General features: G+C 47.9%; 1 protein-coding gene across 2 annotated transcripts in view; it reads right to left on the bottom strand.

Moving 5' to 3' along the window:
* Positions 1–27958, bottom strand: part of TRANK1 (tetratricopeptide repeat and ankyrin repeat containing 1) — a 1265441-nt gene that overhangs the window by 915824 nt on the left and 321659 nt on the right. The window lies entirely within an intron of this gene.

Below are 27958 nucleotides of genomic sequence, written 5' to 3'. Positions count from 1 at the left end.
GAACTTCTGGGAGCCTGCGACTGCAGGGCTCCCATAGATTTGGCTGTATCTGTATCCTTTTTCATCTTCTCAAGGGATACATCTACATTGTGTTCGAATAAGTGTTGCTCATCGAATGGTTGGTTAAGTATAGCACTTTGGAATTCAGGTTTGAACCCCGATATGCGTAGCCAGGCATGTCTACGCAACAAAACACTGGTGTTAATTGCTCTGGAGGCAGTGTCTGCTGCATCTAGTGCACAACTAATGGAGGTGTTTGTAATATTTTTCCCTTCTTGGATAAGCTCATTTGCTCCATCTTTATACTTATCAGGGAGGTGCTACATTAGTGATTCTAATTCGTCATAATGTGCCCTGTCATATCACGCCAATAATGCTTGTATATTGGCAATACGCCACATGTTTGCTGCTTGAGACGCAGTTCTTTTCCCTGATGCGTCAAGGAGCTTAGACTCTTTATCTGGTGGGGGAGCTTCACCTGATGTTTGTGAATTTGCTCTTTTGCGTGCATTGGAAACCACAAGCGAGTCTAGTGGTACTGGGCCTTTAATATATTCTGGGTCTGAAGGGGCAGCTTTATATTTTTTCTCTATTCGTGGGTTAATGACCCGAGTTCTAACTGGGTCTTTGAAGACTTCAGGAGCATGCTTAATCACTCCTTTAAGCATGGGTAAAATGGATAAGTACCTTTGTGCATTTTCAAAGGTATCCATTGGGAAGCCTTCATCTACAGGGTCTGTATGCATGTCCACCCCATGATACTGCGCAGCTCTGTGTACTAGCTGATTAAAGCCCATAGTGTCTTCTGGTGAGGAAGGCCTAGAGGGGTATATGTCGTCCTGAGGGACATTTGGGATGTCTGGGGTGTTATAATCATCCCACGGGTCAGGTGAGCCTGGAGGAATAGATGGATCATCTGCATTACCCCCTATATCATCAGAGCTATCCTCCCTGTTGTCATCATCTGGTATGATAGAGGATGTAGGGGAATGTTGTGGTAGGGGAGCAGGTAGTGATGCCATAGGTGGAGGAGAAGGGGAAGGAACTCTTAGAGGAGAGGTAGCCATGTTCTTCTTCTTTGGATGAGGAGCCGGTGCAGGTGTATTCAGTGGTCGTTTTTTTTAACTTAGAGTTAGGCAACCAGTGGTTGGATCTTTAACCAGAGTCTTTTGTGCAGGGTCTGGGTGAAATAAGTCTTCTGCAGGAGGCCGATCTTTTGGTGCGGAGGGAGGTTTCGGCACCGAACTGGCTTCTTTTGGTCTGAAAGCGTGTTGTTTGGCAATGTCTTTAACAGGAGAAGTAGGAGTCTTTTCGGCTCCGATGGTTTTTTCGGCTCCGATGATTTTCTCAGTTCAGATGCATTCTTCAGATCGAATGGTTTTTTCGGTTCTGGTGGTCTTTTTGAATCCGAAGCGTGTTTGCTTGGTTCTGACCTGGAATACGGTGCCGAGGGACTAGCAGTATGCTCCGGTGCCGATTATTTCGATGCCGGCATGGCAGCCGATGATGTTTTTTTCGGTGCTGGTAGGTGTGCACCGGCACCGTGGGGAGGCCGACTCGAGACCGAGTCGCCGGAAGGCTTACCGAGCTTCTTAGCCGGGCCCGAAGGCGTGGCAGTAGAAGCAGTGTCGCGTGTGCACCCGAGCCCGAGGGTGTGACCGATGCCTTTTTTTAATGTTTCGAGGAAGGGTCGGGGTCGACGGTCTTACTAGCGCCCCGCTGTGCTGGAGTGATCTCCTCGACTTCGGAATCTTCTGCCTCGGAGTTGCTGTCGACACCCTCTTCGAAGATGTCGTCTGGAATCGGAGCTGAAGATCGAGCCATTGTTCTCCTCGCTCTTTGGTCCCGGATCGTCTTCTTGGAGCTGAAGGAGGCACAAGCGGAACAGTCTCTGGCCTCGTGCTCCGGGGAGAGGCAGAGGTTACACACCTGATGAAGGTCGGTGTGGGGAAACTTCGACCCACATTGAGTACACTTTTTAAATGGCTTCCTTTCCATGAGCTGGAGTCGAAGCCTAGTTAAGCCCGAAGGCAGTCGTCGACGACTGGAATCGAAGGCTTCGATGGTGAAGAGTAGCGTCGACTGGAAACGTGTTCAAAACTATATTGTTGAAGCTGGTGAGGATTGCGCGCCAAAGGAAATCAGTTCCAACACGGAGCGCTGGAAACACATCCGAGACCGGTGGCAGAAAAAAACAATCTGGGGATGGAGCCGATGCCCATGCGCAGTATCATCCAAAGGAGGAGTCACCTATCCTGTGACTTCCAAAGACTTTTCTACAACAAAAACAAACTGCAAAGAACTGCGTTACTTACCTGTAACAGCAGTTATCCAGTATTGGTGTCTTTCATAGATTCACATGCCTGAATCATTCCCCGTCGTCGAGACGGGAGCCTCCGGTACATACAAAAGTAATGTCCTATAGACATACATAGAGAAAATAGGCCTAAGGGTCTCCCCTTAGTAGCCTTTCTTTGTCCTTATGCAAAAAGGACCAAACTCTCACAGTCAGCCAATCAGCTCCGACCTCCCTCTAGAACCTTCCTGGGAGGAGCCTCAGTCCCTCAGATTTTCGTACGCACTCAGCTAGTTAGGCGTAATATTGTTAGAGAGGGATGTGAGACTTCCCAGGGGAGGCGGGAGGGTTGCATGTGAATCTATGAAAGACACCAATACTGGATAACTGCTGTTACAGGTAAGTAACGCAGTTCTTATCCAGTATTAGGGGTGTCTTTCATAGATTCACATGCCTGAATCAGAGTAGCTAGCAATTAGACATGCACATTCGTGATGGAAAGGTGTCCTGCAGGCATGTTAGACAATGCACACATTGTCCTATAGCATGTAAAAAGACAGCATAAGCAGAGCATCACAATAGCAGAGAATGTGCATACCTGGATGGCGGGATGAGGGAAGGCTCACCTCACTGAAAGAGATGGCGTAGCACCGCCTGGCCCACTGCTGCATCCTTCTGAAGTTCGATATCCAGGCAGTAGTGTCTGGAGAAAGTGTGCGGTGACTTCCAGGTCGCCGCTCTGCATATGTCCAGGATCGGCACTCCAGCGAAAAGTGCTGCTGAGGTGGACATCGCCCTGGTGGAATGTGCAGTGACATGATCAGTCAAAGGCCGTCCGGCCTTGGTATGACAGAATGCAATCGCTGAGGAAATCCATCTCGAGATGCTTTGCTTCGTGAGAGGTAGGCCCATTCTTGGATTGCTGTATGCCACGAATAGTTGTGAAGATTTTCTGAAGGCTTTGGTTTTATCCAGATAGAACTTTAGACATCTCTTGAGATCTAAAGAATGGAGTGCTCTTTCGGCTGCGGTGGAAGGGTTCGCAAAGAAAGACCTAAGGACTATTGGTTCATTGAGATGAAAGTCCGAAGGCACTTTCGGTATGAACTTAGGGTTCGGTCTTAACATCACTCTGTCCTGTCCGAATTGCATGTATGGATCCTGAATGGACAGAGCTTGAAGTTCGCTCACTCTCCTGGCCGATGTTAAAGCGAGCAAGAGCGCAGTTTTCCATGAGATGTATTTGATGGATGCCCGATGAATGGGTTCAAAGGGATGCCTCATAAGTTGGTTGAGAACTAGGTTCAGATGCCACGTCGGGGGGACTTTCCGAGGCCTCGGAAAGGATCTATAAAGCCCCTTCAGGAATTGTTTGACCAGTCTACTGGACCACAGGGAAGGTCCCGTGAAAGTTCTGGTGAACCTCGTTATAGCTGCTAGGTGGACTTTTATGGATGCATGTGCCAGTCCTGATTGTGCCAAGTGCAGTAGGTATGGCAATAGCTGTTCAGGTGTGACGTACAGTGGTTGCAGGCCCTGGCCCGAACACCAAATGCAGAATCTTTTCCATTTGAGAGAGTAGGTTTTGTTGGTACTGTCTGCTCTCGCTTTTGCCAGTATATCTCTGCAGTCCTGCGGGATATTCAGGCCACCGAACTCTCTGTGCTCAGGAGCCAGGCCGATAACCTGAGCGATTGCAGGTTCGGGTGTTGCATCTGCCCCTTGGACATCGTCAGGAGGTTCGGGTGTTGTCGCAGACGAATCGGTGTCTTGATAGAGAGCCGAAGTAGATCCGAGAACCAGTGTTGTCTCGGCCAGGACGGGGCAATCAGGATTAGGGTACAGGGCTCCGCCTTCATCTTCCTGAGGAGCCTCGGGATCATGGGAAACGGAGGAAAAGCGTACGCAAACACGCTGAACCAACCGATGGAAAAGGCATTCCCCAGTGATCCCTGTTGGGGATGCCAGCTTGCGTAGCTTGGGCATTTGGCGTTCCCCTTGGTGGCAAACAGGTCGATTCCTGGGACTCCCCATTGAGAGAAGATGTGAGTCAGCGCGCTGTCGCTCAGTTCCCACTCGTGGGAGAGTGATCGTTGCCTGCTTAGGGCGTCGGCGATGGTATTGTCCTTGCCTGGCACATAGTCGGCTTTGAGTGTGATTCCATGCAGCACTAGCCAGTTCCAGATCTTCTGCGATTCGCGTGATAGAGAGAGCGAACGCGTTCCTCCCTGTTTGTTGAGATAGTGCATCGTCGTGGTGTTGTCTGTTTTGACGAGCACTGGGGAGTGCCGGATGCGTGGTAGAAAGGCCTGTAGTGCCAGATACACGGCTCTCAGCTCCAAAAGATTTATATGAAGCTGTTTTTCCTGAGTGTCCCATTTGCCGCTGATCCGAAGGTCCTGAAGGACAGCGCCCCATCCCTCCAGGGAAGCGTCCGCGGTGATCACCAGAGGTGTTGCCGGAAGGAGAAATGACAGTCCTACGGTCAGATTTTTGCGACGCCTCCACCAGGTTAGACTCTTGGTCATTTTGGGTGTTATCCAGACAGTGTCCTCGAAAGAGCCAGTACTTTGAGTCCATTGGCTCGCGAGCGCCTCCTGCAACGGGCGCATTCTGAGTCTGCAGTGAGGGACGAGGAGTATACAGGAGGACATCATGCCCAGGAGGGATGTATAGGTCCAGACCTTCAGTTATGTCCTGTTCGCCACGGCCGTGGCCAGGGACAATATCTTGTCTGTCCTTTCCTTCGAGGGGAAGGCTCTTGCGCACTCTGTGTCCAAGGTTGCTCCGAGGAAGGTAATTTTTGTCGTAGGGATGACACAGGATTTCTTGAGATTGAGAGTTAATCCCAGCCTCTGAAAAAGATTTGTGCAGGCGCTGGAGGATTCGGCTGCGTCTTTCGCCGAGGGTGCTTTCACCAGCCTGTCGTCTAGGTAGGGGAAGACCTGGTGACCCATTTGACGCAGGAAAGCTGCCACCGGTGCAAGGCACTTCGTGAAAATCCGCGGCGCGGATTTGAGGCCGAACGGTAGTACCTTGAATTGATAATGTTGCCCTGCAACCTCGAACCTCAGGAATTTTCTGTGACACTTGAGGATGGGGATGTGGTAGTAGGCATCCTGGAGATCCAAGGATGTCATGAAATCTCCTTTTTCTAGAATGCCTAGTATTTCTTGAATCGTCACCATCCTGAACGATTGGCTCCGTAGGAAGACGTTGAGCGCTCGGAGGTCCAGAATGGGCCGCCACTTGTCCTCTTTCTGGCGTACAAGAAAGAAGTGGGAGTAAAAGCCCTTCCCCTTCAGGGGTGCCGGAACGCGCTCGATAGCTCCTTTCTTCAGCATTACAGAAATTTCCTGGAGAAGCAGGCATACGTTTTTGTGCGCCCGTCTGCGTGGAGGAGTTCTGGGAGGGATGGTGGTGAATTCGAGGGAATGGCCAAAACGTATAATTTGGAGAACCCACCGGTCCGTGGTTATGAGTTGCCAATTGTTGAGGAAATGGGTCAATTTTCCTCCAAGTTGTAAGGAGGGATAGGGTGTCTGGACTGGCTGGAGCAGCCCGTCACTGGCGGCCGCCAGTGCCCCTCTTCGCATTCTTGCCTCTGAAGTTCGATCGTCCGTAGGACGATTGACGGCCTTGAGGTTGCTTGTGTTGGTATTGACCTTTGTTAGTATAGGAGTACGAGGACCCATTCTTATAGGAACCTCGATACGAGGACTGTCCTCTGGATCTGTTGCCTCGAAAGGACTGGGTCCGGGACTGTAAGGTACCCAGAGCCCTGGCCGTATCCGTGTCCTTCTTTATGGTTTGCAATGCCTCATCGATCTTGTCCCCAAAAAGGTGCTGGCCATCGAAGGGCATGTCTAAGACCTTGGATTGCACCTCCTGGCGGAACGACGTCGCCTTAAGCCATCCTTGACGGCGTAGGACCGCAGCTCCAGCAAGTTGACGAAAGCCAGTCATGGCCGCATCGATAGCACAGTCTATTATTTCGGCTGCTGAAGTTTGACCCTCCACTAGTAGAGCCTTGACTTCACCTTGGACTGTGTCAGGCAGGTCTGACAAATATGGGGCTATGTCTTCCCAGAGTTGGCGATTATAACGCCCCAACAGGGCAATGGAGTTGGCCACCTTGACGGTCATGGCCGAAGTCGTCGTGAACCGTTTGCCGATTGTGTCCAGCTTCCTGCCTTCTTTGTCCGGAGGAGCGGACAGCGGGGAGGAAGGGTTGCGGGAGTGCTTCTGGGCCGCCTGTGTGACCACTGAATCAGGTTTAGGGTGCCCATTTAGGCAAGCCGCTGCAGTCAGTGGGGCTTTGTATTTCTTGTCCAGGCGCGGAACAACCGCAGACACAGAAGCGGGCGTCAGCATCAGTTTCTTGCCTTGTTCCCACAGAAATTCTATTATTGGAATAGATTTAGTCGTCTTTTGAGTCTGCTCCTTAAAATCGTGCAGGAAGCATTCAGTTTCTGTGGATTCGATAGCCATATGGAATCTCTCTGCCGCTCTTTCAACGATTTTATGGAAGCCGCCGATGTCTACCGGCGGCGAGTCCGCTTGGCGCGGTTGGGGCGAAGCTGGTGAAGACGCCACATACTCATCCTCCTCATCATGGGTAGAGTGGGCCTCCTGGACCTCTCCTTCCTCCAATTCTTCCTCCTCCTCATCCTCGTCTGATGACACTACCTCCTGAGGTTGGATCTTCTCATGGTGGACTTGAGGGGGAGGTCGAGACTGTTTTGGGGCTGCCGCTGGTTTATGAACGATCGGCGACTGATCTCTACTGTCAGCGTCCGGGAAGCGTTGTTTGTAATCCTGTACAAGGAATTTCAGGTCGTTCACCAGAGCAGCTGGCAGGCATATCATGGGGGTAACCTCCGTGCTGACTTTAGTGTGGACGGAGTGCTCCTGGTAAGAGATTTCCTCTACCTCCTCGTCAGTGCTTTGGCATTTGACATGTAGGTCCGAGATGGAAGTAGCGGGGCCCAGGTGGTCATCCTCTTCTGAGTCTTCACTCTGGAAGATTTTGTTAGGCGGCTGCATCTCCACTTTGCTTGGAGACGTGGTTTCCGGCGTAATATGCGGTTTGGTAGTTTTGCCCAACGCAGGACTGGAGGTGGAAGCCGCCGACGGCGTCGTCGACGGTGGTAGCGTGAGGGATGACACCTCCACGAGCTTGGATTTCTTCCAGGTTTCTGAAAGAGTCTTTGTCGACGACGAGTCCTCCGTCGACGGCAGCTTTAACTTCGTCGACGACGACGAGTCCTCAGTCGACGGCGTCTTTAACTTCGTCGACGACGACGAGTCCTTCGTCGACGGTAGGGTCCTCGTCGACGGAATCTCCGTAGACGGCAATTTGGTCGCCGACGACCGCGACGTCGTCGGTGCACTCGTCGACGGCGAGCCCGTCGTCGACGTCGTTCTCGTCGACGTTTTCGTCGTCGACGTCTTCGCCGTCGATGCCCTCGTCGATGCCTTCGTCGTCGGGGCTGTCGATGGTGGGTTCGTCGTCGACGTCGTCGTTGACGACAATAGGTTCGTTAAAGAGGATGCCGTCGTCGACGGCGTAGTTTTCGTCGACGGCGTAGTCTTCGACGTCGACAGGGTCTTTGTCGTCGACGATTTCAGCAGTAAAACAGAGGAAATAGGTCTACCTGTCGATGACGATGATGGAGATGTCATCGTCGACGGTGAAAGAGACAACGCTGACGTCGTTGACACAGTGGTAGTTACTGAGGTAGTCCTCTGGGCAGGTCTGCTAGATGACTGAGCAGGCTTCTTAAAAGTCTGATTATCCTTAACAGACACAGAAGATGTCGTAGATCTTGCCTCTGAAGACTTCTTGGCTGTCTTCCTAGGAGGAGCGTCTGAGGGGCCAGGGGAAGTTACCCTTGGCCTCTTTTGAGAGACTTCTGAGACCTTAGAGACACTACCCTCGGAAGATTCCAGAGTGTCTCTGTCCTTGAGCCTGTCGAGCCAGATGAGAAGGCGACCTTCCCTGTCTCTCACGGTCTTTTTAGGGAAAGACCTACATATTTTGCAGTCTGCAGGGACGTGGTCAGGATAAAGGCAATATAAGCATAAGGTATGCTTATCATCCACATGGAGCCTTTTCTTCCCACATGAAGAGCAGGCCCTGAAAAGGGCTTTCTTCTGGGATTCGGACATCGAAGAAAGCAGTGGAAAGAAAACACTTACTGCCTCAAAGTGTTACTGAAGTAATCCTTGAAGATTGTAGAGTGAAGATTCACTTTCAAAGGAAAGTAGATGATTTGTAAGGAATCCTGAGAAGAGCTCAGGCTGGAGACTCCCTAGCACAACGCGCGGTAGAAAATCTGAGGGACTGAGGCTCCTCCCAGGAAGGTTCTAGAGGGAGGTCGGAGCTGATTGGCTGACTGTGAGAGTTTGGTCCTTTTTGCATAAGGACAAAGAAAGGCTACTAAGGGGAGACCCTTAGGCATATTTTCTCTATGTATGTCTATAGGACATTACTTTTTTATGTACCGGAGGCTCCAGTCTCGACGACGGGGAATGATTCAGGCATGTGAATCTATGAAAGACACCCCTAATACTGGATAACATCCGGTTCCAACACTAGGAGGCCATCTATGCACAGTGTGTAATCTGCAGCTCATATGCCTCAAACTAAACTGTTTATGTTATTTAAAAAAAAAAAAATTACGTTTGAGGGGTGGGTAGAGGTAAAGGGAGGTGAGGGTAACTTGAGGCTTCAGGGTTGGGCTAAGGTAAATGGAGGTGAGGTGAATTGAGGGCTCTGGGGTGGGTAGAGTTAAAGGGAGATGGGGTGATTCGAGCTCAGAGGCAGATCGAAGTAATGAGAGGTGAGGGTAACTTGAGAGGTCAGGGTTGGTACGGGAGGTGAGGGTAACGAAGGCTTAGAAGTAGATAGGGGTAACTGGAGGCGAGGTGACTTGAGGGCTAAGGGGGTGGGTGGATGTAAAGGTAGTTGAGATTAGGTAGAAACATGGGCACCTAGCCTACCACTTGCCTGTGGCCTCCAGTTCCTGCTGGTTCCAGCCTGATCTAGTTGCCGCAATTTGACCAAGTGACACCGCTGTTGCTTCTGGTTACTGTTCTTCCTGCCTAAAGAAGCAGCGCCCGACCCAGGACCTACATAATGCAATCCGCAGCGGGGCCACACTAGTCGGCACCTAGCCTATGGACTCCAGTTCTTGCTTGTGCCAAACTGATCCAACGGCTGCCGTTTTACCAAGTGACATCGCCGGTGCCCAGGATTTCCCAGTCACCATGTCGGGCACATGTGTTTCGGTGCTGGGGCCAAGCACACCATGCCATAGCGGCCGTGCAGCCATTGCGGCGCAGGGGCCGAGCACAACACACCTTAGCAACCACACTCCCCCATTGCACGAGATATATCGTTCCCCGCGTTACCATTCACCTGTGGTTTTGAAGGTGTTGGACAACTGCAGGGAGTGTGGGAACCCTGAATAGTGGAAGTAGACACCACTGTGGATTGGTAGTGGTGTTTGGTGTGCTCAGGGGCCATCTTGTGTATTTATACGTGTCCGTCCAAGATGGTGCCTCGTATTTGCACTCTGTGGGTTTCCCAATCCAAGATAGCAGTATATTACTTGCTATGGGAGGTTTCCTGTTCCAGGTCACTATTTGGTATATAAGGCAGTGAGTGCTGGGTTAGAATACGTCACAAATGTTTCTGCTTGTGTCCACGCTCCAAGTTGTTTTTTGTTCTTCTGACTAGTTTTTCCTGTGATCATCCAGGTTGGTCTTCTCAGCCTTTCCTGCCATTTTGATTCTTTGGAAGCTTCTGTGCCCCTGGCTTTTCCTCATTCAGAAGTGATCCTTTTTCTTGTTCATCTGCTGACATGGTTTGTTCCCTGTTAGCGGAGTGGCTTCTAGAAGGGATAGCCCTTTCTTCAACATCAAGGTCTCCAGGAACTGAAGTATACCACTGAGTCAAGCCATCGACACACCGTTCTTCTGCCAACAGAAGCCCCCCTTCAGAACCTACTTATTGCAGGCACTGGTGCGAATGCACTGGTAGTTACCCGGGCACCTAGCCTGCCACTTGCCTGTGGTCTCCAGTTCCTTCTTAATCCAAGCTGCTGCCGTTTGTTGAAGTGGCACCGCCGCTGCCAGGGTTTTCCTGGTCACCATTCATACTGCCAACAGAAACCCTGCCCACCCCAACACCTACTGAATGCACGCCGAGCCTGACCGCGCAGCTATCCACATCTGGACTGTGCACAGTGACATGACCACTGTCCCTCCATGCCCCCGCAGATACACCACCACTGAGCTCTACACCCTCGACCTCAGACACTGAAACAAACACTCACACTGACCCATGCTCCACAGTAGGACCTTTCACCGGTACTCATTGTCACTTTGCCTGCCACAGTACACATATCAGCCACCAACCAGCTTCATCCTCAACAAACCGCAGACACCACCTGAACAAACATACCAACTCGCATTCGCGCTCCTCAACACATGTTCACTGTGCAAACACACCACCGAGATTTGGGATCTCGTCTTCACCTCACCCAGACGTACACTTCTTCACTGAGACCTGGCTCAATGCCACTTCAACGCCAGACATCACCACCACATTACTCGAAGATCCATGATCACCCACTGCATCCGCATCAACAAGTCTGGCAGAGGGATCGCCATCATACACAAGGAATACATCCAACAAACCACCACACATGATGACATTACCCTAGCCATGGAAGACATCAACTTCTGACTTCAAACAGACAGCAAAACCTCCATCAGGGGCATCATTGCCTACCGTTCTCCAGAACCACGTCCAGCCTTCTGCAACTTCATCACCGAATTTATCGCCCTCCTTGTCAGACTCCAACAACTACATTTTCCTCAGCGACCTCAACTTCCATCCAGACGACCACAATGACATCAACACTACCAACCTCCACGACAGGCATGAACAACATCTGACTGATCCAACTCATCCATCACCCCACGTACACCACAAGCCACACGCTAGACCCCATGTTCACCTCGAGCAACCGCATCGGGTACAGCCATGCCGCGGAGCTCCCCTGGACCACTCACTCCATCGTCCACTTCAACATCACCAGCTCATGGATCTCCTCCACCAGTCTGCCCTACACACCCAACTGCAGCTGGAGCAAAGTCTCAAAGGACACATGGATCAATGCACTCAGCACCTCCCATCCCATCTCTTTCAACAATCTAGTACAGAACGTCAGAAACGTCAATAATTAGATCACCGACTGCAACAACAGAGAAGCTCCCATCAGCAACCATTAAGCAGGCTGGCTGGTACATTGTAGACCTACAACTGTGGCACTGTAAACAACTGGAAAGGAGATGGCGTATCAGCAGGGGGACAATCGGCAAGATCACCTTTGAGATATCCCTCAACCTCTACCACAGACAGTTGAGAGAACCGAAGAAAAAGGCCTTAGCCTCATGCATCGAATCGAGCTACAATCAGCATTGCCAAAGAATTCTCCAACTCCTCAGATGCAACAAACATTACCCACTCACAAAAAAATTTCGACAACCTTGCAAACTTCTTCCACGACAAGATCACTAACATCTACAGAACCTTCGAGCCACAGCCCAAGGCCACCGACTTCTGCAAGAAACACAATAACCCTGTTACCACCACAAACATCAGACTAACCAAATGGAGCCAGGTCGCCCACAAGACACCACCACCATCATGGACTCAGTCAACTGATGGGCCCCGAACCGACCCATTCCCTCACTATATCTTCAACCGAGCAAAGCCAGAATCAGCCACATACCCAACAGCTTGTTCAACACCTCAATTGCCACGGCCACCTTCCAGAGGACTGGATACACGCAGAAGTCAAAACCCTACTAAAGAAACCATTAGCAAACGCCAGCGAACTCAACAACTACAAACTAATCTCCCGGTCAAAGAATTATAAAAACCCATCAACCAACAACTCTTCTCAAATTTAGACCGGAACATCCTATTCGACTCCTCTCAATCCTGCTATAGATATGAATTCAGCAGCCCACATGCCTCGAACCACACTAATCACAAGACTGCACAACATAGGCCTCCAATGAGCTGTTATGAGATGTACAACCTATTTCCTCACTAGAAGACTGCAAATGGTCTGCCTCCCTGCCCTCCTGTTCACTTTCGAACCCAAGGAAATAATCTGTGGAGTACCCCCAAGATCCTCACTCATACCCACCGTCTTCAACACTTGTATAACACACCTGCCTGGCCAGCATTGTCAAAAGCTACAGACTACATCGACGACACACAACTCATCCTCCCCAAATCCAAAGACACCACAAATACCAAGGCCAACTTTTACAACTGCAGAACAGATGTCGCTAACTGGAAGAAGGGCAACTGTCTGAAGCTCAACACGGACAAGCCAGAGGTACTGATCTTCGGAAACAAAAGTTCCCTAGGGGACGCATCCTGGTGGCAATCAGAACTCAGACCTCCTTCCTACAAGCACTGACCACACTAGAAACCCAGGCATCATACTGGACAACAATCTACACATGGCAACTCAGGTCAACACCATCTCCTCCTCCTGCTTCTTCATCATCTGCATGCTTCATAACAAATTCAAATGACTACCCCAAAATTCAAGACGCCACATTACCCAGGACCTCATCTCCAGCAGACTGGACTACGGCAACGCTCTATATGCAGGGACCGCAGCACACCTCCTTTGATTACAGATCAAACAGATGGCAGCTACCAGACTCGTCCTAGCTCTCCTTAGGCAAATCAACATCACCCCTAATTCAGGGAATTCCACTGGCTCCCTGTACAGAAAACATATCAGTTCAAGCTCCTGACCCAAGCATACAATGCACTACGCAACTGCAGACCCACCTACTTAAACCATTGCCCACCAGACACCTCTGCACTGCTTTCTCTAACCCTCTCCTACCTAGCAGAGAAGACATGGAATGAGCTACCCTTTCATCTCCAGACTGGATACCCTCACAAGTGACTAGAAGACCTCTACAAATCTGACTGATTGATTGAGTTGAGGGTTCAGAGGTTAACGGAGATAAATGGAGGTTAAGGTGGATAGATTGAATAGTATGATGTTGTACAGCCTTTCAATTTACAGCATGGTATGTTATTTTATAGTACGGTATGGGCTGTTAGTGTAAGTTATGGTATAGACTGTCATGTCATTGTATGGTATGGTATTTTATGGTGTATTTTATGGTTTGTTATTGTGTATTGTAGTATGTTATGGTATAGTATATTATAGTAGAAGTATGTTATGGTGAGTTATTGATACGTACAACCTTTGAATTGCTAACATAACTCAGACATGCATTTAGGCAAGCACAGATATCATTAGTTGGTACAATTTAAAAACAAGCAACTTAGATTGGCTTTCCCAAGTTAGGTAGGAAGGAGACATTACACGGAATGTGACGTAAATGAATATATGTCATAAATAAACACACCCTTCATGAGTAGTAAAACATGGAACTTTATTGAAATGTAATACTTTTCTTGTAATGCGCCTCGGAAAAGATTGTCCAGAGAAAAAAAGGCTTGCTGTAAATTTAAGCTTCCAAAAATATGGAAAGCAAACAATGAATGAGGGGAACGGCGGCTCAAAAGAAAAAAGCAAACAACAAGGGGAATAAAATCAGCTAACAAATTAGATAGAAAGTGTGAGAAAGTGGCTCTATATACACTGGATTAGAATGAAGTACAGTGTGTGTAGAGTATACCAGCCCCAGAGGTATAACAGAGGTTAAAGTCAGAACTGACCGTACTCTCCAAAGTGGTAGCTTGGTCGAGAAGTAAGGCAGTACCAGATGACAGTGTAAAGCATTTGTTGTACACACTCAGTCAGCAAAAGGTTTCACACACTCAAAGACTGAACTCCAGGCCAATAGTTTTTATATGCACAGATATAGTTGTTTTATTTTTAGAACCAACAGTTGTAAAAATATACTTTTCTGGTTATCAATACTCTCATGTAAATACTTTGCAAAGGAGCAATAAAGTTTGTGCATACAATGATTACAGTATTGGTAGTAAGCAACACAATCCTACAAAACACTCTAGCATTGAGCTCAATGGGTTTTCTACATATAAGTACAGTTGATTACTCTATAGATTACTTTAGTAGTTCCAGGACTAGATCCTAGATTCAGTCCTGGGGTCCAAGCTGAAACCAGATTAGCAAAAACGTTTTAATTACTGTGATGAATTTTCCTGAATATAAAGCAGTTTTGTTTTTTAAAGTTCACACTTAGAAACTTTTCGAGGTGATTCTGACAATGTTATCCAATGGGAGAAAATTCAGGTTACAAGTAAAGTACGATCATGTTACTTTTGTAACCCAGCACTAGTCTTCTAGGGCCAGCACAGGGGGCTTAATTCAAAACAGGTAGGTAATTGTGTTTCATTATTTTGTGTGATTTTTAAAGAATATTTCAAGTTTTCAAAAGTAGACAGAAGAAATTTCAGAGAAAAGAAGACAATGGGTTCCTATGGAGAATATACAGATTACTAGTAAACCCGCTAGGGATTACTTTTGCGGTTCAGTACTGGGCTGAAAAGTAAAGTACTGGCTTCTCCCCTGTTCACAGGTGAGTACTTCGGAATTCGGACTTTGGCTGATTTTATATGAATATTTTCAGTTTTCAAAACTTCACAGAAAATTTTCGAGTCAAAATGGGTCAATGTTATCCAATGGCAGGTAACTGAATTACCGGTTTCCAGGTGAGTACTTGGTTGGTGAAGTTAAGGTTCTGGGCATAGACTCAGGGGTCCCCCAGGGTCAGGTAAGTACAGTTAGTTCAATCTCAGCGGCACAGGGGCGGCTGGGGGCAGAGGTAGGTAGGCCCAATGATATCCAATGAGGGAAAGGGGGCCTCCGGTTGGTGGCTGCTGGCAAGCAGGCCACGTGGCTGTGGGAGCCGGGCTCCTGGTCACTTGCTCAGGGCAAGGGAGGGGAAGTAGGATAGGACAAAGGGGTCACAGCCAGCGGCACTCGGGCGGCTGGGTGCAGAGTGCTTTTGAGCAGTCGGGCGCTCAATATTATCCAATGAGGATCCTGAAAAGGGAACAAAGGCTGCAGGTTGGGGACGGAGACTCTCCAGGGGCGACCAGCACTTCGAAAGGTAAGTTGGGATCTTGGAGCACAGGTAGGTACCCCAAAGAAAGGCACAGGGGGCTGTAGGGCGCCGGGTGCACGGGGTGTCGGAAAAGCTTACCCTCAGCTGATCGCGGTTGGGGAGGCCCCTGGTTCTGAGTCTGCAGGCGTCGGCTGGTTCGTTCAGAAGGGTCGTTGGCCACTGGACTTCGGGTCCCAGTCGCCGGAAGGACGTCCTTGTGGTCTTGATTCGGTTTGGCCCGGCCCTGGCTCGGCTGGTGCAGAGTGGGCTGGACCGGAGCTTCCTGGTTGGCCCCAGGGTGGTTGTTGCAGCAAAGCCTCTGCTGATGGGAGTCCCAATCTTCGAGAGGGTCAAGGCAGGCAGGTCCTCTGGGTGTCCCAAGGTTGCTGTCCGCGGGAGTCGCTGGGCTTTAGGCAGGGAAGGAACACGGGCACTGGGTACCTGGTTGGCAGGAGCCCAGGGCACACTCAGTCAAAGCACTTCAGTAGTTCAGAAAAAAGTGGGGGCATACTAATGCAAGAAAGTTGGCACTTTCTCACAGAATGGCATAGGAAAATGTATGAAGAACATACAACCAGGAAACACTCACAAAAGGATAATATTACTTAGCCAATAAGCATCTGTTCTTGACATGTAGAGCTTTAGATTCACATGCTTTGCATATTCCTGCCATCTAGTGTTGGGTCCGGATGTTTGCAAGTCTTTCCCATTCACGAAGTAAAGTGTCAGACACCTCCTTTAGGTGATAGTGCGCATGGGCAACGACTCCATTGTTAGATTATTTTCTCGCAAGAGGGTGAGAATGGAGTAAGTGTAGAAAAGAGATGTCCATGCATATGTATGTAAAGTAAGAAACTGCAACAACTATTGTTACCCGGGGAGGCAGATGGACGCATGTGAATCTACGGCTATACATGCCAAGAACAGATGCTTATTGTGAGAAAGTGCCATCTTTCTTGCCTTGGTATGCCCCCACTTTTTTCTGAACTGCTGATGTGCTTGACTGAGTGTGCCCTGGGTCCCTGCTAATCAGGTACCCAGGGACTGTGTTCCTTCCCTAAAAAGAAAAGCTATGCTAAAACAAAATACCCAATTGGCACCTCTGGCCACCTGTCAACCCCCAGTAAAATGGTACCCTAGGTACCCAGGGCGACCAGAGGAGACCCCTGAGGGCTGCAGCCCTTATTTTGCCACCCTCAAGGGCCCTGTACCCTGGCACCCACACCCTGCGTTTGCAGGCTGAGTGCCTTAGTACAGAAATAAAACAAGAGTCGACATGGCACACATCCCTGTGTCTAGATTTGGAAGGTTCGAGACGTTCTGTCTCGACCAAACCCTCAGCACAGCAGTTAATTGTATACTATCTTATCACTGTTACAACCTTTGAATCATTAAATAAACATGTGACTCATTCTATGTTCTTCATTAAGTGGTTATATTCAATATTTTTTCTCAAATCAGCATATTATGTGCATATATATTCAACAAATAAAAATGAACTTCATATATATCATACATTCATTCTTTTCATAACATTATACATCAGTATTACATTCCATCGTCATTTTAAATACAAATGAAAACCAAGAATCGGAATCCATCAGAAAATGCTATAGTTGGGCGTGGTTTGCAGCCGACGAGTATGGCCGCAGCCTAGAGAGGCTCCGTGCTCCCAAACCAAAGCCCAGACTATCCTGTCATTAAACCGACAATTTTCCAGCCCCAGAGCCCCTCAAACACTAGCGGAGGCTGAGCGGCACCATAGGCGGCTGATTTTGAGGCCCGAATTTCATTCTGGAAGCGGCGGCAGACAGCGAAGTTTTGCGGCCTAAGGAGGTGCGCAAGCCGGGACCCACAGTGAAGAGGGCGGCCGCCACAGGGAGCCGGGAGGTCGGTCCGTAGGTGGGCGGAAGTGCCGGTAACACACAAGCCCCTCCCTCAACTTACGCCGGCTGCGACCGGCGACTCCAGTGGAACTAATCGGCGTCTGTGGGGCCCTCGAAACGATCCACGGAAAGGGTGGATAACAAAAGACCCCTGGCTGCCACTTCAGGACGGCGAGGAAGCATGGCGCATGGGTCAATTTTGGCGCAATGCTGATGGTGCCTTTATAACGGGGTCTGAGATGCAGTGACGTGTGTGTGTGTGTGTCCCCCTTCTCTCACTGGCAGACGGGACATGGTTTTTCTGCCGAGTGACCATGCTGTGTGGCTAGTTTGCCCCGCTCGGACTAGTGAACCACCTCGAGCCCTCGCATCGCGCACTGGTGTGACTGGAAGATACAGTCTGTGCTGAGTGTGGGGATCACACAGGAACACTTTGCCCTTGGAAGCGCACCCTCTGTTATCCACTGAGGGACACTGGGCTGTTCTGACACCCCCCGCCCCCTGGAAGCAAGGATCCCAAACTACAGTGACTTGCCTGGTGCACACCCCGTGTTTGTATACCACGCGGCGGGGAGCGGGCCGTACACTGCCGCCATGTCGGGTAGGAACGCAAAAGGGGCAAGTCAGATCAAACTGGACAAATTTGCCTTCACCAAATCACAAGTTGAGGCACAAGATAAGGAGGGCCCTGTGGTGGCTGGGAAGTCAGGGGGAGCCGTGCAGGAGGTCACGCTGCAGGACATTATGGCTACACTAAACAAGGTTGACTCCAGAATTGGAACCCTCGCGGTCGACATGGCCCTAATACGCGCAGACTTCAACAAAATGTCTGCCAAAATATCGGACATGGAGACTACCACGATTGCCCTTTCCTCAGACACTTCAGTCCTTAAGAAGCAGGTGACCGAACTGGAAGAAGACAACAAATTCTTAAAGGCACGCCTGGAGGATCAGGAAGGTCGCTCTAGACGGAACAACATACGCCTCGTTGGCGTGCCGGAGGGAATGGGGAACCCTGCCCTGGACCTCTTCGTGGAGAAATTAGTGACGGCCCATCTCCAACCGAGAGGACTATCGAACTTCTCTGTGGAAAGAGCACATCGGGTCCCCGGAGGCCGGCCGAAGCCCCGCCGCGCCCTGTTTTGGCGCGAATATTTAATTTTCGGGACCGGGACGCTATCTTACAGGCGGCTCGCAATGCTCCACCAATCCGCATTGACAATGCTAACATCAACATATTCCCGGACTACACAGCGGCAGTCTCGAAGCAGCGCAGAGGGTTCACAGAAGTGAAGAAAGCCCTACGAGAGCGGGAGATAAAATATTCTATGCTATTACCGGCCAAGTTGAGAGTAGAAGATGGCGGCAAGGTATGGTTCTTCCTCACGCCTGAGGAGGTACAGGACTGGCTGGAAGGATGGAAGTGTCAAGACATGGTAGCAATGGTCACCGTGAGCCGCGTGGGAGGGAGCAACAAGACGACGTGGAGCAGGACTAGGGACACACTTAGGGGCTCAGATACGTCGTGGATGTCTGTCCGACTTTGCTCCGACGGGCCCATACTGAACACTGTACAGTCTTTTTCAATGAACTCTGGTATTGTGGGATAGTGCGCGACTAAAAGAGGTGATATGGTGGCACTATTTGAACACACGTAAGTAATTTTCCTCTGCAGTCTGAATTTGTGGAATAATCTTGCCAGTATGCTGATGGTGAACACATGGGAGATGATCATTTCCACTCAAATTTACTGAACTCAGATTGAGACCCTGGGTACTGGTCAATGTTTAGGTACCGGGCTGGAATGTCATTCTCTCCCCCCTTCTCGTTACAGAATGGGGACGGGTACTAAGCACTCTGCTTTGTTGGGGTGGCGGGCTGTTTTCTACCATCAAGCAGGAGAGCAGGGTGGGGGGTGGTTGGGATGGGTAAGTTTCATGGGGTTTTCCAAAGTTTAAATGTTTTTTATATGGGGCAAAGACGGCTGGACATTGCATGCAGTGGTGTTGTGAGGGTGCGTTGCACTGAGAACGGTGTACTCAGAGACTCTGCTTATGGCACAGAATACAGTGTTGACAGGCCCTAGCGCCGGTACAGATGTCCCATTGGTGGCCCCGGTGGCCCCCTTAACGCTACTTACTTGGAACGTCCATGGTTTGGGGGATAAAATCAAAAGGGGGCTTGTACTGGAATACCTAAGGCGCAATGCACCTGCGATAGCGTTGCTGCAGGAAACACACCTAATGGGTTCGGCATGCAAGGCCATGGATCGTTGGGGGGGTATAAAATGGTTGCTCACTCTGAATTTTCATCGGGCTCTAGAGGGGTGGGCGTCCTGATCCGTAAACAATTTCGCTTGATCGCGCACAACACATGGACAGATACACAGGGGAGGTTTTCGGCTATCTCTTGTCAATGGGAGGGGAGAAAGTTTTATATTGTGTCTGTGTATATCCCTCCTGCCCTGCACTCTGTGGCCCTTCCAGCCCTCAGCACATTCTTACTGGGCCTCCCAGAGGGAGAATTGATTATAGGAGGGGACTTTAATGCCGTTGTATATGGCGCCAGGGATCGTTACCCAAGTAGACTGGTGGCGGCAGGCAGCTCCCGCCTGTCAGGATTCATAGACGCACTGGCTCTCACTGACGCCTGGAGACACAAGCACCCCACAGAGCAACACTACACGTTCCAGTCAGGGGTACACAATAGCCTCTCACGTATAGATTATTTCTTCCTCTCTGTTGACGGGCTCTCGCATTTGACCGAGGTTGACATACGTCCCCGTGGCATATCAGACTACTCACCTGTTATTTTGACCTACACTGTGCACACGAAGGCTAGAAAAAGGATTTTTCCCATCACGCCAGGTTACCTAGCGGTCCCCAAGATCCCTAAAGAAATTATTAAAGCCACCACACACTACTTTCGAGAAAATGAGCACTCTGTGCAATCCCCTGGTATTCTGTGGGAGGCGTATAAGACTGTGATAAGGGGGCAGGCAATCGCCTCCATAACTGGCCATAGGCGGACGGCACGAGGCGACCTAGAGAGGCTCGAGGTTGAGCGGAACGTGTTCCAAAAGCTGCATGAGCAAAGCCCATCTCCGGAGACGGCACATTCCCTGCATCTGAAACAGACTGCACTTAGGGAAAGCCAGGGTCAACAGGTTAAACTCCACAATCAGGCTACACGACACAGGGTCTACGAGGTGGGAGACAAGGCGGGCAAACTCTTAGCATGGCTGGACAGGAGAGAAAAAGCGCAAACCACTGTAGCTCAGATTTGCACCACAGCTGGCGCAATTGTTAATACTCCTGAAGGGATAGTAGACATTTTAGCTGACTACTTCACGCAAGTCTACACTTCCGACTCCGACATGACAACAGAAGAGGCGCAAACATATATTAAATATATCCAAAGCCGACGCTGTCTGAGGAAGCGACACAGTCTTTGGAGGCGGACTTCACGATTGACAAGGTTCGGTCAGCCATCCACTCATTACAATCGGGAAAGGCAGGGGGACCCAATGGGGGACCCATTTAGTTATACAAACGTGCTTCTGACCAGTTAGCCCCTCACCTCCTGGCGATGTATCTTAATAGCCTGGAGTCAGGGGAACTACTGCAAGACCAACGTATGGCCACCATAGTCCTGATACCTAAACCAGATAAGCCCCTAGACGAATATTCCTCGTATCGTCCCATATCCCTACTCAATGCTGAAGCCAAAATCCTGGCCAAATTGATTGCTTCCCGGCTGACACCTCATCTCAGTACTCTAATCCACCTGGACCAATCTGGGTTTATGCCCAGCAGAAGCACCGCACTTAACTTGCGGAGGGTACATGCAGTGATAGCCCGCAAGCAGTGTATACAAGAGCCTGCAGTACTCCTAGCTCTGGATGCTCGCATGGCGTTCGATATGGTGGAATGTCCATATTTATTCGCGGTTCTTAGGCATTTGGGATTTAGTCCCAAATTCTGTGCCTGGGTGAAGTTGCTTTATTCACACCCCCTGGCACACGTGGTGGCTAACGGCCACATTTCCAGGGATTTCGCACTGAGCCAGGGAACGCGCCAAGGCTGTCCGCTGTCCCCCCTGTCTTTTGCGTTGGCATTTGAACCGCTGGCAGCCTGGATCCGATGGGATCCCAGGATTAAGGGGTTGAACTGGACGGCATCTTGGGGGGACCGCATCTAATTGTATGCGGATGACGTACTTCTATATTTGACTTCCCCCAGGCGGTCTCTCATAGTGCTGCTGGATATCTTCAAAATCTTTGGGCGCTCATCTGGCTATACCATCAACTGGTCTGAATCCGTCTTGTTTGTTCTCAAGGGACCTGCCCCGCTGCTTCCGGAGGACTGCCCCTTACGGGTAATGGAAGATTCCTTTAACTACCTGGGTGTGTGGGTGACGCCAAATCAGGAAGCCTTCATTAGTAAAAATTTAGAACCCCCCTGGAGCGATTCCGGAAGGATGCACAGCACTGGCATGCCCTGCCCCTAACCCTGCTGGGCAAGGCGGCCTTCTATAAAATGATGACACTTCCTCGGCTGGTATACATCCTTGAAAATACCCCATTCTCTGTCCCCTTGAAATATTTCACAAGTGTAAACACATTAGTCTAAGGCCTGCTCTGGGGTAATAAACCGGCGCGCATATCACATGGCAAGTTAGTCAGGGGTTGGTACGACGGAGGAATAGCTCTGCCAGATATACAGCTATATTACTGGGCGGGCCACTTAAAAATAATTAACCAATGCCTTCACGCACCCCAAACGGAGCCGGCATTTCAGGCAGACAGATTTGAATTGGGTGAGGCGGGAGTTCTCCCTGCACTATATGATAGGAGAGGCACCTCTTCCCTCTTGGGCCCCACGGCACACACGGTAGGTATTTGATACAAAGCCCAGGGTAGCCTTAAGTGTAAAGATGTTATAACTCAAATGACGCCGCTCTGGTGTGTACGGCAGTTGGGTAAACTTTTTAATAGTAAAGGATTCAAGGTCTGGGACACGATTGGCATTTCCACAGTAGGTGACTTATGGAAACAAGGTGCAGTAATATCATTTGATCAACTCCAAGAACAGTATGACCTAGCGCCCACCGAAAGGTTTAGACACCTCCAGATTAGTCATGCATTGCTGTCTGTCCTCCCACCTGGCACTGAAGTGCCTGAATCCACACCTTTAGAGGACCGGCTACTTACAGAACATATGCTCAAAAAAGCGACCTCCTTCACATATCGTAAAATAATTAATAACTTGCCGGACCCAACACTTAAATTGCGACACAGTTGGTCCACTGACGTATGAGACTTCGATGAGGCGGACTGGCAGACGGCACTGTCCTCTTCGCGGGAAGTAGCCATAGCCGCCAGATTGCGCCTGGTGCAGCTAAAATTACTCCACAGGGTATACTACAATAGGGTCACTCTGCACATCATGGGGAGGGCTGAACACCGTCTCTGCCTGCGGGGTTGTGGAGAGGAAGGAACTTTTTGTCACACTATATGGCAGTGTCCTGAGATAGCGGCGTACTGGGCCAGGGCCATGAGAACTGTGTCACAGGTAGTGAAGGACTCCGTGACACCAGAACCTAGGTGTTGCCTGCTGAACATATGGGACCCAAATGACCTTTCCCACCCTGCTCAGGACTGGGCGACGCTGGGGATAATGTATGCAAAAAGGAACACAGCCAAATATTGAGGATCTGTGGAGGTACCAGTGATTAATGACTGGTGCAAGGATCTTGATGCAGCGATGCTGGCCGAAAAAGTGGTGTACTCGAACTGAGGGTGTCCTCGTAAGTGGGCAAAATCTGGGGGTCCTGGAATGAATATAGGGGTTTTTTGTGATCCACCGTCCTCTGAAGGTGAAGATGACTCGGATTAGAGGGGACGGGGCTGGGGACAACGAGCTGGGTGATAAGACACATGTATTTCTGAAGTTTTTTATCACTGTAATGTCTGCTGTAATGCTGTTGATTATGAGGTGCAATCGTCATAACTATATGCAATCGTCATAACTATATGCAATGTAAGTATGAATTATGCCCTGCATTTGTTTAAAAAAAAAAAAATGCTATAGTTGTTGGCTGGCCCAATGCATTTTGAGACCGATGGTCCCTTCTTCAGGGGCCACTGTAAATAAAGAAAAATTGAATCAATATCATAGTGTGATAATCTAAAGTTTGTGTTTATTGTCAGCATGAACTCTGATGCTTTTGACTCTCCAGGGACCATGTGATGTTGTGTATGGGTTGCTCACTCAGTCGTGTTCATTCATTCCATAGGCATATAGGTGCGTGTGCATTTCACAGAAGTGCATCTGGTTATAGTGATTACTAAAACACCCCAAAAAAATTAATTGTGTAAAAATCAGAAACCCTGCTATTCCAAATATCCAAAAAGCGTGCAAACTATTTTCCAGAACATAGTGAGTACCAAATGTAATTTCTGACCTGTGCCGGGACGGCTCAAATACTTAACTGAACTGCAAAACCGAAGCTACAGATTTGCGCTGTTCTGCAAAGTAAAACGAGTAAGATACATTTGCTGCAGCTAATCTCCTCAATGTAAAGAGCAGTTCTGAACATGAAGACGAAAAACGAAAAAACTGAAAAACGCTACTTGTCCGCAATCTCTCTGTCGTTCGGGGACCGGTGCTCACGATGAAATCAATATATGCCTGTAACAGAGGAAAGGCTCCGTTACTCTAGGGACTCGAGAATGATAATGGTTTTGCAAAAACTAATGCCCTGAGCAGCTCTATCGAAATCCTCACCTTGAGATGATGATTAAAATGTAGTCTATGAATAGACTTCTCTCGTTTCTGGAACCAGTATAAAGTAACGCTCGCGTGTATCGTGAGTTTATTTAACACACCATAGCGGCGTTTGTGCGCACTAAAAATAGAAATAAGACTCCATTGCCTCAAGTAGTCGCAATTATGGTGGCCATCTTTAACAGGGAATCAATGCAGTAATAAACTGGTATCCTGAGCATGATACACAGCCGGTTGTGAAAATGTAATCTTTACTAACTGCTCGAGCGGATATAAAATAACGTTCGCATGAATCTCACGTTCGTAGAATATGCCGGAACGGAGTATATATGCAATAAGGATCACAATAAAACAATCTTACCTGAGATGATCACGTGTGGGGTGACCATAATAAAAAAGAAAATGAAAAGCCGTTCTGTAATGACCATATCTACGTGAAAAAAGTGAATAAAAGAAAAGAAATGGAAAAGAGTAAATGAAACCCCACATGCACAGACATTCTTCCGAATGTGTATGATGTAAATGCAATCAAATCCAATATTAACACAAATCATAGCTTGTGAGTGTATGCATTCTATCATTAAATTGTCATAATGCAGGACTTAAATTTAGTTGTGCCTACATATAAACAAAAGCCTCTCTTGGTTCTCACTCTATAGAAAAATGAATGAATTATGTGTCCATTAAATGCTTTCTGTTGTGAAAGTGGCTAGATTAACACGAAACAGCTAAGATCTATTTTGTCATTGAGTCCCAGCGGTTCCATTGTTTGGAATTTCTTAATAAGTAGAACTTCTCGGTGGGACAAAAACTTGCTGGCATTTCTTCCCTCTTTGTTAATGATTTTTTCAATAACTGTGAATCGAACTTGAGCAATGTTATGTTGGTCTTTAAGCCAGTGGACCACAAGGTTCGAGTTGGTGTTTTTGTTTTGAATCATACTTTTGTGCTCTCTTATTCTTATTTTGATCTTTCTCTCTGTTTTGCCTATATAAACGAGTCCACAAGGGCATTTGATACTGTAAATAACCCAATTCGAATTACAGTCAGCTGTAATCCGTAGCATGATTTTTTTCTCCTGTTCTGGGATGCATTATAAAGTTCTGTTGTATCACATTATTGCAATGAGTGCAATTGTTACATTTTCTCATGCCTTTGTGTTGGATATCGTCACTCTTTTTAGATGGAGACAACATTTCTTTCAAATTCCCATCTCTTCGTTATTATTTTTTTGATGAGTGCGGATCTGGTAGAAAATTTGGATATGAATACATTGCGATTTTGAACTCTATGTGTCCGTAAATTTTTCCGATCAATGTTTGCTGCTCGTCTTGCTGCTCTGTCAATGCATTTTCCAGGATAACCTCTCTCTAGAAATCTTGCACGCAAACGTTTAAGATCTTGTTGATATGCTTCTGTGGTGGAGGCAATTCTTTTGCTGCGAAGCATTTGTGAAAACGGAAGATTACTGATAAGTTGAGGAGAATGAAAACTGTTGTATATGAGAGTATTGTTGCGATCTGTCGGTTTGATAAATGTTTCAGTGTGGATCATTTGATTTATCTTTTTGACCTTCACATCCAGGAATGATATTGCACTGTGATTGATTGAATGGGTAAATTTAATTCTTCTCTTTTGTTGATTCAGAATCTTAATGTTGTTCTCAGGGGATGCTGTGGTACCTGACCAAATGAGAAAAATGTCATTGATAAATCGTCGATACATAACTAGATTTTGATTCCATGTACTGGTGTTAAGGAGATGTTGTTCTTCAAACGCTGCCATGTAAATATTTGCGTATGTTGGTGCTCCCCCGAATCCCAAGCTTGTACCACTTATCTGTAGAAAAAACTGATCTTTAAAATTAAAATAGCTGTGCTGAAGACAGAACATGAGTAGCTCAAGAAGGAAAACTTTATTAACTCCAATTTGATCCATTTGTAGTAATGCCCATTCAATGACCTCCATCCCTTCTTTGAGGGGGATGGAGGTGTACAGAGATGTGACATCGATAGTACACAGAATCCATTGATGACTTTCTGCTGTGTTCAAATTGTTTAGATGATTCAAGAAGTCGGGTGCATCTTTGATGTTGGTTTGTCAGGACATTACGAACTGTTGAAGAAAATGATCTATGTATTTACCTTTGGGTTAAAAAAGTGATCCTACTCCAGACACAATGGGTCGGAAAGGGGGGTCGGAAGGATGTTTATGTATTTTAGGTAACATGTAAAACCTTGGTCGTTTGGGGTTGCTTTGAAGTAAAATTTGTTTAGTTTTTGAGAAATCCAATCCATGTTTAAGGCTTGTTCAAGTATAGATTGTAATGTTTTCAAAATTTCTCGAGTAGGGTCTGAATCCAATTTTAAGTAAGTTGTTTCAGCAGTAAGGCGTTCTATCATTTTCCTGTTATAGTACACTGTGTCCATGATGATGAGGGCTCCGCCTTTATCCGCGCGTTGGAATGTCAATTCTTGCATGTTGGATAATTTCTGTAATATTCTTTTTTCTTCTTTTGTGATGTTTGACTTTCTTGGTGTTTGGAAATTCAAGGTTTGAAAATCTTTCAAACAATCAATAGTCTTATGAGATGTGGGTGCAGTGAATTTACTCCTTGGTTTAAATTCCACGTATTCTTTGGCCTTAATGGGTTGTTGTTCTGGAATTATGTTCTCAAAAAAATGGCGTAATTTGATTGCGCGCATGAATTTGAAAAACGCTATCTCAGTTTCCGGTAAATTTGTGTTGTAAGTAGTTACGAACGATGTTCCTTTATTTAAGACATTGATTTGTTTGTCCAATAGTTCTGTGGATGAAATATTTATCACTATGTTCTGTGACTCCTCAAATTTGGTTTGCCCTTTTCCTTTTCTTTTTGTTTGTCCTCGCCTTGTTTTTGAACGTTTCCACTAATTTTTTGTGCTGATTGATCCGGTGGTTGTGCTGGTGTTTGACCCTTGGATAAAAAAAGATTCTGTGTCTGTTGAAGAACGTTGTTGTGTTGTTTCACTTCTGTCCTGTCTACTGGTAGATGGGGCTGTAAGGTCTTCAGTTTGTAATGTAATGCATATATACACCGTTCCGGCATATTCTACGAACGTGAGATTCATGCGAACTTTATTATATATCCGCTCGAGCAGTTAGTAAAGATGACATTTTCACAACCGGCTGTGTATCATTGAAAATGAGCATTGTGAAAGCAGATATGCTCAGGATACCAGTTTATTACTGCATTGATTCCCTGTTAAAGATGGCCGCCATATTCGCGACTACTTGAGGCAATAGAGTCTTATTTCTATTTTTAGTGCGTACAAACGCCGCTATGGCGCGTTAAATAAACTCACGATACACGCGAGCGTTACTTTATACCGGTTCCAGAAACAAGAGAAGTCTATTCATAGACTACATTTTATTCATCATCTCAAGGTGAGGATTTCGATAGAAGAGCTGCTCAGGGCATTAGTTTTTGCAAAACCATTATCATTCTCGAGTCCCTAGAGTAACGGAGTCTTTCCTCTGTTACAGGCATATATTGATTTCATCGTGAGCACGGGTCCCCGAACGACAGAGATTGCGGACAGGTAGCGTTTTTACGTTTTTTAGTTTTTCGTCTTCATATTCAGAACCACTCTTTACATTGAGGAGATTAGCTGCAGCAAATGTATCTCACTTGTTTTACTTTGCAGCACAACGCAAATCTGCAGCTTCAGTTTTGCAGTTCAGTTTAGTATTTGAGCCGTCTCGGCACAAGTCAGAAATTACATTTGGTACTCACTATGTTCTGCAAAATAGTTTGCACACTTTTTGGATATTTGGAATAGCAGGGTTTCGGGTTT

Source organism: Lissotriton helveticus, chromosome 4_1 (genome assembly GCF_964261635.1).
Source record: "Lissotriton helveticus chromosome 4_1, aLisHel1.1, whole genome shotgun sequence".
Taxonomy (NCBI): Eukaryota; Metazoa; Chordata; class Amphibia; order Caudata; family Salamandridae; genus Lissotriton; species Lissotriton helveticus.
This window is presented reverse-complemented; position numbering and strand designations above follow the sequence as displayed.